This window comes from Fistularia commersonii, unplaced genomic scaffold (assembly GCF_037954325.1).
Source record: "Fistularia commersonii isolate RoL2024-O1a breed Wild unplaced genomic scaffold, RoL_Fcom_v1.0 HiC_scaffold_39, whole genome shotgun sequence".
In the NCBI taxonomy this organism is placed as follows: domain Eukaryota; kingdom Metazoa; phylum Chordata; class Actinopteri; order Syngnathiformes; family Fistulariidae; genus Fistularia; species Fistularia commersonii.
This window is the reverse complement of record NW_028233997.1, coordinates 1,232,501-1,238,431: the sequence shown is the minus strand read 5'-3', so window position 1 is coordinate 1,238,431 and position 5,931 is coordinate 1,232,501.

The following is a 5,931-nucleotide window of genomic DNA, read 5'->3' as shown; positions in this document are numbered from 1 at the left end:
CTGTGCAATATTCGGAACTGTGCATTATTTCATCTCATAACAGCTACACTGTGCAATATTTCATCTCATCTCATAACTGCTACATTATAATGTTAAGACACTTATAGGTTTATCACTGCTAACTAAGACACTTTATAGTTTCACTGAAACACTTTATAGTTTATAGTTTATTTTTATTTCTAATTCTGCCTTTCTTTTATTATTTATTACTGTTTTATATTCTGTAACTCTGGCACTGCAATTTCCTTCGGGATTAATAAAGTTGTTCTTATTCTTATTCTTATTCTTATATGTTTATATATAAACAACAAAAAAATATACAGTTTGATGTCTGAGATTCCTTGTGAATCGCCAACTTAATTACATGTCGTATTCCCCTTGCATTTTTTTTTTTTGGTTTTAATTTCATTTGTCTATCTATTTATCTAATTATTTCCTTTTAATTTCGTTTTTTGTCTAGCACTGTAAATTTCTCACAAACCTGTAACACTATTAACTTCTCATTACATACAGAACAAATGTCCTCATGTCCGTTGCTTCCTCATGCCTGGTTGTTTCATTGACATTCAGTTCTACCTTGCTATGTTTATTTGTACATTTGTATATTTGGGTGTACTATTTATGTTAAATTAAAAACAGTTTGATGTCTGAGATTCCCTGTGAACCGCCAACTTAATTACATGTTATATTCCCCTCACAATTTTTTTTTTTTCGTTTTTAATTTTATTTTTCTATCTATTTATTTAATTATATCCTTTTAATTTTCTTTTTTTGTCTAGCATTAAAAATTTCTCGCAAACCGTTAACACTATTAACTTCTGATTACTTACAGCACGAATGCGCTTATGCCCCCCCACCCCCCACCCCCCCGCTTTTCCGTACGGTGGCAGACACTGAGATCGAAAGCAAATGGGTGTCATTGAAATGCAGTAACAGGGTGATAACAGCCGTGTTCGAAGTGTGTAGGGGCTTATAGGAGAGCAGAAGCACGTCACGCAATTCACCTGAGTTCGGAGGATCGGGAGTACCAGGGCCCATAGCGGAGAAGCGGAAGAGCGGAGTTATGTGTCTCTTCTCAAAGGCCGGGAAGCTGGGGGGCAGCAGGACCCCTTAGAGCGGCTAATGTGAGCCTTCTCCGGACATAGATCACCCGGACTTATGACTGGAGCTCCCGGACCTCTGGGCACACACATATGTGAATGAGTGGATGAGCTAATGTTGGTTTGGTTGTGGAAACGTTTCGGCCAATGCTATTAGCACAGCTATGATGAGTTCAGGTGTGTCTCTGTGTGTTTGTGTGTTTGTGTGTGTGTATGCGTGTGTATGTGTGTGTGTGTGTGTGTGTTTGTGTGTGTGTGCGTGTGTTTGTGTGTGTGTGAGAGTTTGTTTTTGTGGGTTGGGGGGGGTTCCCGCGGACACGGAGTACCAGGGCCTGGAGCGGATGAGGTGAGGAGCGGAGGAGAGCAGAAGCCCGGACCGTGATTCGCTTGTGTCCAGCGGTTCGGGAGTTCCAGGGCCCGAAACGGAGGAGCGGAGGAGCGGAGGACGGCAAAACCCCTTTCTGCAATTCGCCTGAGTCCGGCGGATCGGTAATACCTGGTTCCGCAGCGGAGGAGCGGAGGAGTGGAGGAGATGTTTCTCTTCTCAGAGGCGGCGAGGGGGGGGGACAGGACCCCTTACCCTTACCCCCCCCGGACGTTTGAGTGGAGCTCCCGGACCTCCGGGCACGCACATGCGAATGACTGGATCACAGGGAGTGCCAGGGCCTGGAGCGGATGAGCAGAGGAGAGGCGGAGGGCAGAAGCCCGGCCCTGTTCAAGAGTTCCAGGGTCCAAAGCGGGGGAGCGAAGAAGCGGAGGAGGGGAGGAGAGCAGAAGAGCAAAAAACTGGCCCGGAATTCACCGAAGTCCCGCGGATCGGGAGTTCCAGGGCCCGGAGCGGAAGAGCGGAGGAGCGGAGGAGAGGAGGAGCGGAGCAAAGCGGAAGCCCGTCTTAACAACAAGGAAATTACAGATGAGGCTATAATTTCTAATGAAAACTTTAAATTCTATAGCCACGTATACACTTCGACATTGTCAAAAAGCGATTGTGACTCCTTTCCATTAAATATTCCTCAATATATCCCAAAAATAAACAACAAACAATATATGATTGTTTATATATGTTTATATATAAACAACAAAAAATATACAGTTTGATGTCTGAGATTCCTTGTGAATCGCCAACTTAATTACATGTCGTATTCCCCTTGCATTTTTTTTTTTTGGTTTTAATTTCATTTGTCTATCTATTTATCTAATTATTTCCTTTTAATTTCGTTTTTTGTCTAGCACTGTAAATATCTCACAAACCTGTAACACTATTAACTTCTCATTACATACAGAACAAATGTCCTCATGTCCGTTGCTTCCTCATGCCTGGTTGTTTCATTGACATTCAGTTCTACCTTGCTATGTTTATTTGTACATTTGTATATTTGGGTGTACTATTTATGTTAAATTAAAAACAGTTTGATGTCTGAGATTCCCTGTGAACCGCCAACTTAATTACATGTTATATTCCCCTCACAATTTTTTTTTTTTCGTTTTTAATTTTATTTTTCTATCTATTTATTTAATTATATCCTTTTAATTTTCTTTTTTTGTCTAGCATTAAAAATTTCTCGCAAACCGTTAACACTATTAACTTCTGATTACTTACAGCACGAATGCGCTTATGCCCCCCCACCCATCCCGCTTTTTCCGTACGGAGGCAGACACTGAGATCGAAAGCAAATGGGTGTCATTGAAATGCAGTAACAGGGTGATAACAGCCGTGTTCGAAGTGTGTAGGGGCTTATAGGAGAGCAGAAGCACGTCACGCAATTCACCTGAGTTCGGAGGATCGGGAGTACCAGGGCCCATAGCGGAGAAGCGGAAGAGCGGAGTTATGTGTCTCTTCTCAAAGGCGGGGAAGCTGGGGGGCAGCAGGACCCCTTAGACCGGCTAAGGTGAGCCTACTCCGGACAGAGATCACCCGGAGTTATGACTGGAGCTCCCGGACCTCTGGGCACACACATATGTGAATGAGTGGATGAGCTAATGTTGGTTTGGTTGTGGATACGTTTCGGCCAATGCTATCAGCACAGCGATGATGAGTTCAGGTGTGTCTGTGTGTGTTTGTGTGTTTGTGTGTGTGTGTGTGTGTGTGTGTGTGTGTGCGTGTGTTTGTGTGTGTGTGAGAGTTTGTTTTTGTGGGTTGGGGGGGGTTCCCGCGGACACGGAGTACCAGGGCCTGGAGCGGATGAGGTGAGGAGCGGAGGAGAGCAGAAGCCCGGACCGTGATTCGCTTGTGTCCAGCGGTTCGGGAGTTCCAGGGCCCGAAACGGAGGAGCGGAGGAGCGGAGGAGCGGAGGAGCGGAGGAGCGGAGGAGCGGAGGACGGCAAAACCCCTTTCTGCAATTCGCCTGAGTCCGGCGGATCGGTAGTACCTGGTTCCGCAGCGGATGAGCGGAGGAGTGGAGGAGATGTTTCTCTTCTCAGAGGCGGCGAGGGGGGGGGGGCAGGACCCCTTACCCTTATCCCCCCCGGACGTTTGAGTGGAGCTCCCGGACCTCCGGGCACGCACATGCGAATGACTGGATCACAGGGAGTGCCAGGGCCTGGAGCGGATGAGCAGAGGAGAGGCGGAGGGCAGAAGCCCGGCCCTGTTCAAGAGTTCCAGGGTCCAAAGCGGGGGAGCGAAGAAGCGGAGGAGGGGAGGAGAGCAGAAGAGCAAAAAACTGGCCCGGAATTCACCGAAGTCCCGCGGATCGGGAGTTCCAGGGCCCGGAGCGGAAGAGCGGAGGAGCGGAGGAGAGGAGGAGCGGAGCAAAGCTAAGCCCATCTTAACAACAAGGAAATTACAGATGAGGCTATAATTTCTAATGAAAACTTTAAATTCTATAGCCACGTATACACTTCGACATTGTCAAAAAGCGATTGTGACTCCTTTCCATTAAATATTCCTCAATATATCCCAAAAATAAACAACAAACAATATATGATTGTTTATATATGTTTATATATAAACAACAAAAAAATATACAGTTTGATGTCTGAGATTCCTTGTGAATCGCCAACTTAATTACATGTCGTATTCCCCTTGCATTTTTTTTTTTTGGTTTTAATTTCATTTGTCTATCTATTTATCTAATTATTTCCTTTTAATTTCGTTTTTTGTCTAGCACTGTAAATTTCTCACAAACCTGTAACACTATTAACTTCTCATTACATACAGAACAAATGTCCTCATGTCCGTTGCTTCCTCATGCCTGGTTGTTTCATTGACATTCAGTTCTACCTTGCTATGTTTATTTGTACATTTGTATATTTGGGTGTACTATTTATGTTAAATTAAAAACAGTTTGATGTCTGAGATTCCCTGTGAACCGCCAACTTAATTACATGTTATATTCCCCTCACAATTTTTTTTTTTTCGTTTTTAATTTTATTTTTCTATCTATTTATTTAATTATATCCTTTTAATTTTCTTTTTTTGTCTAGCATTAAAAATTTCTCGCAAACCGTTAACACTATTAACTTCTGATTACTTACAGCACGAATGCGCTTATGCCCCCCACCCCCCACCCCCCCGCTTTTCCGTACGGTGGCAGACACTGAGATCGAAAGCAAATGGGTGTCATTGAAATGCAGTAACAGGGTGATAACAGCCGTGTTCGAAGTGTGTAGGGGCTTATAGGAGAGCAGAAGCACGTCACGCAATTCACCTGAGTTCGGAGGATCGGGAGTACCAGGGCCCATAGCGGAGAAGCGGAAGAGCGGAGTTATGTGTCTCTTCTCAAAGGCCGGGAAGCTGGGGGGCAGCAGGACCCCTTAGAGCGGCTAATGTGAGCCTTCTCCGGACATAGATCACCCGGACTTATGACTGGAGCTCCCGGACCTCCGGGCACACACATATGTGAATGAGTGGATGAGCTAATGTTGGTTTGGTTGTGGAAACGTTTCGGCCAATGCTATTAGCACAGCTATGATGAGTTCAGGTGTGTCTCTGTGTGTTTGTGTGTTTGTGTGTGTGTATGCGTGTGTATGTGTGTGTGTGTGTGTGTGTTTGTGTGTGTGTGCGTGTGTTTGTGTGTGTGTGAGAGTTTGTTTTTGTGGGTTGGGGGGGGTTCCCGCGGACACGGAGTACCAGGGCCTGGAGCGGATGAGGTGAGGAGCGGAGGAGAGCAGAAGCCCGGACCGTGATTCGCTTGTGTCCAGCGGTTCGGGAGTTCCAGGGCCCGAAACGGAGGAGCGGAGGAGCGGAGGACGGCAAAACCCCTTTCTGCAATTCGCCTGAGTCCGGCGGATCGGTAATACCTGGTTCCGCAGCGGAGGAGCGGAGGAGTGGAGGAGATGTTTCTCTTCTCAGAGGCGGCGAGGGGGGGGGACAGGACCCCTTACCCTTACCCCCCCCGGACGTTTGAGTGGAGCTCCCGGACCTCCGGGCACGCACATGCGAATGACTGGATCACAGGGAGTGCCAGGGCCTGGAGCGGATGAGCAGAGGAGAGGCGGAGGGCAGAAGCCCGGCCCTGTTCAAGAGTTCCAGGGTCCAAAGCGGGGGAGCGAAGAAGCGGAGGAGGGGAGGAGAGCAGAAGAGCAAAAAACTGGCCCGGAATTCACCGAAGTCCCGCGGATCGGGAGTTCCAGGGCCCGGAGCGGAAGAGCGGAGGAGAGGAGGAGCGGAGCAAAGCGGAAGCCCGTCTTAACAACAAGGAAATTACAGATGAGGCTATCATTTCCAATGAAAACTTTAAATTCTATAGCCACCTATACACTTCGACATTGTCAAAAAGCGATTGTGACTCCTTTCCATTAAATATTCCTCAATATATCCCAAAAATAAACAACAAACAATATATGTTTGTTTATATATGTTTATATATAAACAACAAAAAATATACAGTTT